Source organism: Halichoeres trimaculatus, unplaced genomic scaffold (genome assembly GCF_033239565.1).
Source record: "Halichoeres trimaculatus isolate MK-OKI-2021-1 unplaced genomic scaffold, fHalTri1.1 fHalTri1_scaffold_5, whole genome shotgun sequence".
Taxonomy (NCBI): Eukaryota; Metazoa; Chordata; class Actinopteri; order Labriformes; family Labridae; genus Halichoeres; species Halichoeres trimaculatus.
In genome coordinates this window covers 16,886,685-16,898,570 of record NW_027437183.1, presented here as the reverse complement: position 1 = coordinate 16,898,570, position 11,886 = coordinate 16,886,685, and the positions used below count along the sequence as shown (strand labels likewise).

The 11,886-nt window shown below is 38.4% G+C and overlaps 1 protein-coding gene and 1 long non-coding RNA gene across 3 annotated transcripts in view; both read left to right on the top strand.

Moving 5' to 3' along the window:
- The first annotated feature begins 5,289 nt into the window (after window positions 1–5,289).
- LOC141790850 (uncharacterized) lies at window positions 5,290–7,564 on the top strand. The gene is made up of 5 exons (XR_012598286.1): window positions 5,290–5,526; window positions 6,187–6,216; window positions 6,303–6,353; window positions 6,525–6,738; window positions 6,822–7,564. It is a non-coding gene; the product is annotated as an uncharacterized LOC141790850 (long non-coding RNA).
- Window positions 7,565–8,371: 807 nt separating this feature from the next.
- The window catches only part of pip5k1bb (phosphatidylinositol-4-phosphate 5-kinase, type I, beta b), a 35,818-nt gene continuing 32,303 nt past the window's right edge, over window positions 8,372–11,886 (top strand). For both annotated transcript variants that reach the window (XM_074669395.1, XM_074669394.1), the window contains exon 1: window positions 8,372–8,603. The gene's annotated coding sequence lies outside the window, so the exon portion shown is untranslated. The remainder of the gene's footprint in view (window positions 8,604–11,886) is intronic.

The following is an 11,886-nucleotide window of genomic DNA, read 5'->3' as shown; positions in this document are numbered from 1 at the left end:
CAACATCAATTCTACTGCATTCTATTCCATTATTTATTCAACTTTTAATCTGAAATGTATGATCAAACAGTTTGCATTATAAATATTAAAACTTAACTGGTGGTTTTCTGGTTGTAACTGCAAGCGGAAGCAGTTTTGACAGACAAGCGATTTTAGTTCAGTTATAAATTTCATACATACAATTTCATACATTATTAATAAGTAAGTCAATAAATTTAAGGAAATAAATAAATACGTTCATATTTATAGCGGTAGTATTTAAAGTGCGGAGGCAGTGGAACCCTCGTGCTCTGTCTTTGAAGTGCAGAGTAAAATAAATGCGCACATTAGTTGGGTCATTTTGGACGTGACCGCAGTGAGCGAAGGTCCGTTTCTCAATAGATTTGTCATCTAGGAGGGCTTAAAAAACAAATTTAGCCAGGGTGTATTTTTTAAAATGGCAGGGAAAAATTTTTGGAGTCCAAAATCCAAAATGGCTGTCATGGAAATGATCTTTTTAAAAGCTCTACCTACAATGATGGACAATAAATGTTTTCAGACCTTATTTTTGTTAAGAAATACATAGTTCAGGGTTACATAATGATTTGACCTTATTTTAACCTTCAAATTCAAGATGGCTGGCACTTTTTTTAGGGAGTTTTTTCTGGGGCGTATTTTTCTCTGTTTTGTTACAGAGTCTCTATAAGGTTAAAATGGAAGCTCTGCTCATGATGAATTGAATAATATACAGTTAAAGTTCACAAAAATACCTGAAGTCAATAAAGTAGATGTTTATGTGTAAACAACACTTGTTGATTGCCCATTTCCCATTGGAAAGGGCTATGCAGCTATGACTTTTCAGGTCTATATCACATTTTTTTTTGGCTTTATTAAATTCTTTTGCAGTTTCAGACCAATGGAAATGAAAAGATCCCTTTATTTCGCTCCCATTTAAATGAATGGAGATTTACCATCACCATGGAAACCGCTGGAGCAAAGTCAAAGGCTATGTGTGATTTCACAAGGAAAACGCAGGCTGTTTCCGAATTCCTCTACAACATACTGTGTATGAAGGTAGTAGTAGGCACTGCATACTACCTACTACACTTAAGGCCCACTCTACTCTGCTGCTGCGTGTCGCCTCACCAGCGCCACCAGGAGGTGGTAGTGTAGACATCACCAAATTTATCAAAGCCGAACCAGTTTTTGGCATTTTTTGTAAGCTGTCCTATTTGCCTTGATTTATAACATCTGTGGGCTTATAAGGCTTACCACATTTTAGAACACATTCACAGGACATTGTGTAGTGTGTCTTTCATTAGGAGGGAAAACAACTTGCGTAGCTGCTGATGGGAGTGTTTCTTATACATTAAGAGTGAATGAGATAAATATGAAACTAACCTGGATTTCCTTGCAGCTGAATGTTGAAATGCTGAGCCCTATATAACTTTGCTTGGAGAAATGATATCACAAGGGAAAAGGAATGTTCCTTTATCCAATCATCATAGTTTTTTTTAATGTAAACAAGCAGGAGAACACTGCGGCCGTTTTCGATTTTGCCCGCTACACTAGCATTTCAACATTGAGTTTTCATGAGCTCTGCTCTGTACGTGCTCCTCGACACATCTCATAACATCACTATTTGATAGACACAAAGTTAGCTATGACACACAGGAATTTCAGGGCTCCTTTGCCTCTTCTGCAGCGTTCTTTGTGTGTGTGTGTGTGTGTGTGTGTGTGTGTGTGTGTGTGTGTGTGTGTGTGTGTGTGTGTGTGTGCACTTCCTTAAAGGCTGAGGGAGTCCACGCCCCTCCTCACTACTCAGAGGCTGGCGGTAAATTGGGCCGACGCGAACACGAATTGTTTGGGGGAGATTGAGAGGAGGCGCAGTCGTTGGGTCCATCTCAGCCAGCACAGATCTACGCCCTTGTTGCAAGTAAAGCCTTATAAATAATCTTCATCAGACACCTCGTGGATTATCATTTTCCTGCTTCGTTTATCTGGAGCTCTCCAGGTAAGTTAATTCTTCTACTAACAATTATACAATTATTGTACCTCTGTGCTATAATGTTGTAAAGTACTCGCTTAAACTTCGAAAATACGACGTATAGCCTACACTACGACCTGATCTCTTAATTTGCTAGCACTTGCACTCAATGGAATTCTTCTCGCACATGGTGCACCTTCACTCTACAGCAGATAGAATCTGATGTGTTTCGATGGTAATACATTATTGGAATTTATAGTCTGCTTTTGAATTAGCTACTGATTGATGTTGCTTCAATAATGGGTCATAACAACAGATAAATTTGATTTGGAAGGTGTTTTTTTAATCCTAAACATATAAAAAACGCACTAAAACTTATTTTTCCTTGAATTCTCTGGATAAAATGTATAGCCAAGAAAGACTAAATCAAAAATCAAATGTTTTAAAACCCTTTTAGGACTTAATTGAAGCCATCGTCAGTCGACAATGCACTTGTCACTTGGGTAACGTTGGAAAGATATTCACAGATTCGGACTTTGCGGGTCAATAAGTCATGAATAAAACAACGTACGTACAAACCAGGCCAGGCTCTCCTGCCACTCGCGCAAAGCAAGTGTATTGAGCTCTTAGCTTTCATGGCTCCAGCTGTGGCTCCAGGAGCTATGTGTTTAATGTAATGTCATCTTCGACAGTGTCGTAGTCAGACATGTTATCGTTAACTTTTTTTAAGTTGTAATGACAGTGACAACGCGCGCCGGGCGGCTGGATACACCGTGCGGCGCAGTGATACGCACCAGAAAGTAGTGCCAATCGATAACGGAGTCTGACTTTTTTCCGGTTTGCAGTTTTGTGATGCAAATGCATCACTCTTTTGAACACAATTTGTTTTGAGTGGGAAAACGCTTTATTTTCGTGACCCCAGCCATGTTGCCGGACTACTTTCGTCTGGACCAAAACCGCACCAGATCTCGGGTCACAGGACGCTGACAGGGGTAAGACAGCGCTGATGCACGTAACTACAGATGAGAATGCCATACATGTTCATGTAAAAAAAATCCAAACTATCCCTTTAAGGGTAGGGCTTTGGTACCTTTGTCTTTTTCGAATTAAAAAAAATGGCGTCCATCAGTGCAAGTGCATTTTATGGGAAGAGGAAAAGTAAGTGTACAAAACTTTTTAATATGCAAATTTTGGCTTGAAATTTTGGTGGCATATTGTATATGGGACTCTTAACAACACATTTAAACATAGTCTGAATAATTTTTACTGTATTTTAGCATTGTAATTAAGTGTTTAAAATTTTTCCTCTGTAGTGGACATTAGTAGTTATTTACTTCATTTTGTTCTGTTTTTTTTTTCAAATGGCAAGAAAGGGGCTCATTCTCAGAAGCAGAGAGAATTTTTCTGCAGTTGTTGATAGAAACTCAGATATTAAGTTGTCTGATGAAGAAGATTAAGATGCAGAGGCAGACGAACATGATTCAGAGAGCTCTGAGGATGACACTCAGGCAGGGCAAGCAGATGTCAGATGACAGACTAGTCCACATCTAAGTCCAGTTGGTGTCAACTGTGGAGCAAAAATCTAAAGTACACCTTCAGTTTGTTTTGTATAAAAGGTCCAAGAAAGACAGGCGGTTTGTCCAGGTGTCAGGGCCCCTTGTGATTGCTAAGTACAACACCAACATGCCATCTATCTTCCAGAAATGGAGACAAAAACATATGCATCAAGATGTCGCAGATCCGGCTGCAAGGGCAAATAATATTTAATTTTCACTAAGTGCAAGGTTTTCCTTTGTATTTCCAAGAAGGGGAACTGCTTTTTGAAGTATTAAACCAAATAAGCACAAAAAAGCAAAACAAAAAGGAAAATGGACAGTTAAACTCGTTCTTATATCCACTTTTTGCTATTTTCTTTGGCACTAAATGATTGCCATCAAGGTTCAGTTTCACATGTTCGGTGTTCCGATGTCCTCTGTAGTAGACACATGATATCTGAAAAATAAAATATTTTTTTTCCAAAAAATGTATTTAGTATTCTAATGACCTCACAAAGATTGGGGAATCTTAAAAACTTTGTGATTGGACAATATTTTTTTTCCTGGTAGTCAGGAGGTTATGTGGTAATAGATATCAATTTGTTTAATAACCTAATCTCAAAGTTTTGCAGTTCAACATATTCATTTCTCAATATATAATCTTAAAATGCTGTATTCTTGTCCAGCATGGAAAATCGCCTATATTCCCACCCGCTCAGTCTCAAGGATGCGTTTAGGTACATATACCTGGTACCGTAGTATTATATATGAATTTGTTCTTAGTACACTAGACAAACCTGGTTGGTACCTACAAAAGTACCTGAGGTACAGGTGAAGGCAGCCCGAAAGTGTTAAATTTTCAGTGGTAATGTTGAAAGCGTAAACAGAGAGTTGATTAAACTCCAATTGAGAGTATTTAATCTACGAAGAGCTGTTTTCAAAGATAGAGTTGATTTAGTGAGTTAAAAGTTATACTCCTTGATTTCAAACCTCGTCAGTGTCAGTTTTTATTTCTGTTATTTCTATTGAGAAGTTGATGGAATTCAAATTATTTGAGGTGTGGTTTTCTAATGAGACAGATTAAAAAACTATATGGTGCAACTATTGCTTATGATGTCCGGTAAAACCACATTGGCCCCACCTGTGTAGTAGCTTTGCTGCTTGGTGTTCGCATATTTCATTCTCTGTTGCTTTCTCGCACAAAAACATGTTCATCAAATTGATGGTCCCTCTTGATTGTGTGTGTGTGTGTGTGTGTGTGTGTGTGTGTGTGTGTGTGTGTGTGTGTGTGTGTGTGTGTATGTGTATGTGTGTGTGTGTGTGCTAATATGTGTCTACATATTAGCCATGGATGGTAAGCTGTCCATCCATACAGTAAAGATGATAAATGGGTGGATTTTATTTTATTGTGTGTGAGAATTGAGATTTTCAGTTAGAATTAACAGCCTAACAGTGATTAGCAATGAAACACTGTATTTTACATTTAAATTTCAAAATTTACTTTGAACCCTCTTTCAATTGAAACACCAGTGTTAGTCAAATTCAACTCTGGCCTGTAAGTCTTAACTAAATTTTAATTTTCAACTACTAAAAGAGTCGGTGCAACTCTGCCATAGTGAAATATTTAAAATTTTGAACAGTGTAGTTTTAACTACATTTAGTGTGGACCAATACAGAAACTTAATCTTGAATATTAAGAATTAATAATTAATATTATATGTGTTGAAGTAACTGATTATGAAAGTGTGATCTCTTTCTCAGACTATATACTTTTTGATTTCACAGGTGGAAACAGGATCATGGGCATGTTTGTTTGTACACCTCAAGGATGTGCAGCTAATGTAACATTAGTATATTGCAACAACAAAAAGGTCTGGGATTACAAGGTCATCAAGGATTGCTCAGGCCGTCCACCACCAAACACTGTATGCCAGCATGCTGGACGAGCATTTGTCTCTTCCGACACAGATGCCAGGTGTGACTTTGAAGGAGAAGGATATCCCATTGAGACAGAAAAATGTGAAGGTATTCAAAACTACTTTTCTTTCTTAATTTTATTTTTTAATTCACTTTGATCTCTTCTCCATCTTCCTTCCTCCTAAAGTCTTATTTTAATTGTGCTCTGAGTTTTCCTGGCAGTATTATGAGGCAAAGTAAATAACACTGTAAAAACAAGTCTCCATGTCCCCCTGAGTTGACTCAGCAAATTATGATTTTTATGTGGGTATAATGTTTACTCAGAGTATCTCAGAAATTCAACAGGGGTTGCCCACATTTTTTGTGTCAATGAGACTATTAAGTAACTGCATCCATAAACTAAAAAACAGCAAAACCTTCAAACTCATTTGGTTCAGTTACAGTTTAATATATCCTGTCCTCTTTTGTGTGTAAGAACTGAAAATACTACAGAGGGCGCTGTTGGTCAAAAAGTTGTGGTTGAGTGCTTTTGATTAGTTTTGGTTGTTTAACAGTTTCCCTGACCCCAAATGTCTGTCTATCGTACACAAAAAACAATTAACACCCCAATACCAAATTGGTTTTTCAGACCAAATTGTTTACATATATTATTGCCACTTATAAAAAGTGACAATGTTAACAAGAAATATTTCAGTTTTCAGAAGTCACACAGCTAATGCCATTCAGTTACATCATGATTTGTTATGTTTTTCTTCTTTTTCCACCTAGTCAACAACACCATTTGTAATTTGGACCAAGGTAAGCTTACATGTAGATCTACACTTATCATGCTGCTCAGTGTTCTGTCCTTTCTTTAACTCAAGTCTTTTCTCTCCATTGTCCAGCACCACTTTCCACTCCAAATCACAGTGGAGCACTTATTGTTGGACTTGTTTGTGAGTTTTGAACACGAGGTCATCCTCTTCATTGTGTGTGCTTACGCCTGGTGTCCTCTGCTTTCATGTCTTTTGGGTCTACTGGATTTGCACTCTGTTAAACAGGAGAAAATAATGCTTTTTACTAATCCGACTTGCTTTTCCTCGTATTTTTCTCTGGCTTTTGCTCAGGGCAAAAACAAGACTATTTGTCTTTCAAATACTAAAAATCAGGTGAGGACAAAGTTTTATGGTGTGTTTCAGTTCTTGTTTTATCACTGCTAGATTTAAATTTCATCCGCTGGTCCCACAGGTGGTGTTCTTCTTCTACTACTACTGCTTCTGGTAGTTATGCTTGTTCGTCGGTACTTCAGAAACAAAAAAAAAGGGAGACAAATCCAGCAAGGTAACAAGAAAACATTATTGAAAAAATGAAATGGTTTATCCAGGTCACCAATTTATCCTAGTGTTTCATGTGCATTTGTTTAGGGAGTCAACTTAACAACATGGAAGGATATGGAACCCAAGATGGGTCTCTCCTAGACCCTGAATCTGCTAATGGAACCTCTCATCATTCCCAAGGACCTCAAGTGAGAGCTGAACATCAGCTCCATCACAATGAAAGCCCAGCAGAGGTTGCACTTTCTGCAGCAGCTGAAGAAATTCAACCTGCCAAAGACTATGATGGTGCACTTCAACACCTCCATCGCCTGCTAGTATGCTGCTGCCACCGTCAAAGACAGGGGTCAGGTGATTAGCTGCAGCAACTTCTGGATGTCATCACTTCAGAGTTAAAGAAACAAATATGGTTTAACAAAACAAATTATCACTAAATCTGATCAAAATAAAACAAAAAGTGCAGTTACATATGGAGGATGTAAACACTAAAAGAGTAAATTGAAATTAATTTCTTGGAGTGTCAATAGATGACATAATTTGCTGGAAACCTCCCATTAGACATATCAAATCCAAAGTGTCTGGTATGCATTTCAGTCCTTGCTTAAGCCTGTTCTAGACCAGAAAACACTCCACATTCTGTATGATTCATTAATTCTTGCTTGTTTAGATTACTGTATGGAGGCATTCGCTCCCACTACTTTTCATTCTTCAAAATGGAGTGATCAGATTCATTCATAATGCTGATATTCAGGTAAACACAAATGACTTCTTTTAAATCCAAAGCTCTAGTTTTTTTTAATTGTGAGTGCACTAAACCGCACAACTACTTGTACTAAGGGGGTATTGTATTGGGGCGAGGGCACTATTGTATTCAATCCGTTCCGTTTCTTTTTCTTCTTCTTCTTTTTATTCCACAGGGTCTTATTAGACACTCTAAATGCGCTGAAAACTCACCAAATTTGGCACACACCCCACTATCACCAAAAGATTCGATATGACACCAAACTTGACCCCCAACATCCCATAATTTGCTCTCTAGCCCTACCTAGGCGGACTAAAACGGCTTTGTTGGCAAAAAATGTTTGTCTCAGTGAGGCGCAAAAGTATGCTTGAAATTCACTCAGATGATAGGGTGGACCCTGTTTTACAAAAGTTCTTATGGAAGTAATTTCGGAAAAGGTTTTGGGATGACGAGCCCTCAAAGTTGGTGTACCCCAAAGTAGCCCTCTCAGCTCCCTCCATTAGAATGAACTCAGCTGCATTTGGGCCCTATACAAAAAAAAGTTAAGTCATACAGCTTTGAAAATGACATGGATGGATTCCTGACAAAACTTACCACAAAAAATCATATTTCAACAGAAATTTAGGTCAAAATGGTGGCATCTATGTGAATTATTATTATTATTATTATTATTATTATTATTATTATTATTATTATTATTGTTGTTGTTATTGTTATTGTTGTTATTATCATTAAACGTTGTAGAATTAAAGTGAAGATAATTGAATAAAGCTAGCCATGGTGCTGTTCTTTGCTGTCCTGTGGTCATTCCTTGTTCAGCCTGCAGATGGCATCAGTTTACTAACGTTGTGTGTCTTGACGCACTGAACTGCATGGTTGTATGAATAGAGGCTGGGCAGGGACATAAGGAGACACGCAGCTTCTTGCTGTCTCAGTGGAGGGGTGTCTCTGCTGTGGTACGGACAGGGCAGTCGGTGGTGAAGTACACGGTGTGTACACCTTTCTTAAACGCATTTGTTTATGAGTAGGGAGTGGACTGCATAAATAAGAGGTTTCCAGCGAGCTCTGCAGCAACCGCTCTGAGGAAAATATTGTTTGTAAACGACTACCGAGAGGGAGACGATTTACCGGTAAGGACCCAATGAGTTTGAAGCATTCCGTGCTTCTATCTTAATATCTTGTTTACCTTTATATAACTTTTCAAAATCCACGTTATCTTCTTTAGCCGTCATGTTTGGTTTTTGAAAGTGTCAGTCCCCAGCTGCTGCGACAGGTGAAAACTGCAGGTGCGCCAAAACTGTTACTGGCAGGATTCACGGCAGGCGGGGGGTTTTACGACCTAAGACTTGCTCTTTGCACTGAAATTCAAATCAGTCAAAGTAAAGTTAACTATGCTCGTGGGTGTAGGTGAATCATCAAACATCCAGCCTTAAAAATGTACAAACTACTTTATTGGTAGGAGAAAGCCTTTCGTTTGACACGTATAGTTACTGAACAGTCGTGAGTGTTGTTGGTCTGATGGGTGTTGACGTATTGCTGATGGTTCTCAATGAGGAAACTATCTTGCACTTTTACAGAGAAACTGGAAGTCTGTAGTTTGATGGGAAATGAGGCAAGCTGTGAGGAAGGTTGTGTAAGACATTAACAAAATTAAGTCTCTAGCTGGACAACATTATTAAAAACGCCAAGACCTTTTTACCTGTTTACCTGTCAACACCTAGCCCAGTTGAACCTTCTGAGTCAAGTCATACAGATGCTAAATCCCATCAACTCAACATGTACTCTGTTGCCAGGTGACAGATTTAATGTTTCCCAAATACACTGTCTGTGTACATTATTATATCCTGTTCTTGTCTGTCTCTTTATTTCACTCATCTGAGCCTCAGTATTTATCACATTATCACAGATCCTGACACTTAAGTGTTACATTTCCCCTCCTGGTTATTTGAAGGCAGACTGTCCCTATGAAACAGCATTGCCAGTCCGATCAAAAGAAATAATCAAGTATATTTTATTACATACTTGGAGATTAGGGGCTGTCCAATGAGCTGGGAAGTTCAACATCAGTGTCCAGCAGTGACTGATCTTTACTAAATCACCCAGTATCAGGTAAACTGTTTAACAAAAATAGTATATATCAAAAAAGATACTGACTTAAACAGAATTAGTATGTCATCTTTTCTGAGTTTTTTTTAATTTTTAATTTTTTATTTATCTTTGCCTTTGTTGTAGAGTGGCACGTCTTTTAATGTGGGTTTCTCCCTCCTTCCAGAGAAGCAGATTAAACCATCCTTTGAGCTTGGAAACCCTCAAAAAAGAGATTGAGATGTTAGTTTTCTCAAAGAACACAATTATTTGTTTGGGAATTTCAGTTGTACATAACCATTCCAACTTCAAAACTCTGGGCACATCTATTGTGTGTGTGCATGTATGTATGACGTATATTTTTTTCTACTTCTCATTTTAACCTTTGACTCTTGCAATGATGCCGTCCTGTGTATCTGTACTACACAGAGGTTAATGGAGACACTTATGCTAAAACGGCTTGTGATTATTTCTATTTATAGGACACACACACACTGGATTAGGACTGATATGGAGAAAAAAAATCGATGTATAACTCTAACTGGCTCAAAGCCAGCCTTTAGGATTAGGACAAGGTGTTATGCAGCATACGGAGTCCGTGGTGGCTTTCGGGAACTTCCTGTTTCTTCCTCATTTGACTGGGAGGCAGGGGAATTGGTCCGACTTGGGTCAGGTTGGTCAGCTTGCCGCAGAGGATGTTTGAAAGGGAAAACAGCTCATGCAAATCCCATTCTCTCTCCTTGGGACTAACACCTGAGCTCCTGTGCTGTGCTGTCTTGTGCTTGTGCATCAGTGGATTGCCCGACAGTGGGCAGGGTCTCTTTCTTATGTAATGTTTTCTATCTGAGTGGCAGCAGGAGTGTCACAACACTGTAAGGGTAAAAATTCATCTACCAACTCATTTCTTTTCTAATTTTCTCTTTTTAGGCTTTTACTTTGAGGGATAAGATTCTTCTTTGTCTACTGATAAAACTGTGACTGAAGCTTCGCACATTAATCAGTTACTTATTCAAAACAGAAACTACCTTTTATATCCTCTTCCTGCTGTGACAGCTCCTCGTGAAGAGGTAGCACAAAATAACAACTAAAGGGTTTCCAGTACAGTCTGGTGATTTTAGGTCAAAGAACACTTTGTCTACTCTCAGGATCCCAGCAGTGATAGGACCAAAATTAAAGGCATACTAGGCTCATTAAGAGTTACATAAGTCAGCCAGTCTGACAGTAGTTCCCAGTGCTCTCTCTGAATCCTGATAAGTGTTTGAGTGAATGTGCAGTGTGTCCACACACAGGGGTGTGGCTCCATGTTGGGTCTAGTTACATTAGAGATGTTCTGATTAAGAAATGCCTCACTGTGTTGTGATAGTGAAACCCAGCACCTCATCTTATTTGTGTGCTTAGTGTAACTTCTCCCACTCCAGTTCTTCCCCAGAGGATCCCCTCTCTTATTCCCATCTACAGTGTTGTATCCTCGGACCTGAAAGTGCTAATGTGCCACGTCCCAGGTGATGACATGAGTGATTTTCTTTCCAGCTTTCCCCCCTCTTAGGATATGAAGCACATGTCGTTCATTTCTAGTTTCTTTTTTCATCTTGGGTATCTTTATTTCGCTTGCTGTAGTTTAAGTCAAGCACTAAACAAGTGACAGTGCTGGTTTAAGGTTTTTCTAGACAGCATTAAAAAAGTCTTTGAGCTAATTAAGTTATGTATTTTGGTTTACTGTGATTATACAAGTCCATGTTGTTGAACAACTTAAGATGTGTCTGTCTGCAGATTCTGATTACAAAATGTGTCGAGCTGTGCTCCTTTCTCCTTAGTAAGTCAATAGGTTGTTAATAATGTTTACCTTCTAAATGGATCAGCTAGTATTGTTAATCAGTTACAAAGGTTTAAATTTTGTTCATAAAATGCCCACCCATCCCCAAAAACATGACCAGAGTCCGATCTTTCTAAAACAGGAACACAAACCAAGTGTCTGTATAGTTAAATTTGAGATGTGTACAGCTTGAGACATTATTTCTTCATTTAATTCTTTGGTATTTCTGTTCTGTGATGTACTCAATGTCCAGTGGACAAATGTGGACTATTCTAACATCTGAATGGATATTTACAACCTTAAATCATTTGTCAGGGTCTCTGTAATGCACCATCCAGCATGCTTGCTGTTTTTAATGGATCATTAAAATCGGTTCATTGCTCAGCAGAACTGGAATAAATGAAAAACAGAATTGAATTCAGTCAATTTTCTCATAGCCAGCAGCATGAATCAGTGCAGTCAAGTAGAGAGAGGTGCTTTTATCATAAATTTTGATCAGGGCAGTGAGTAGTTTA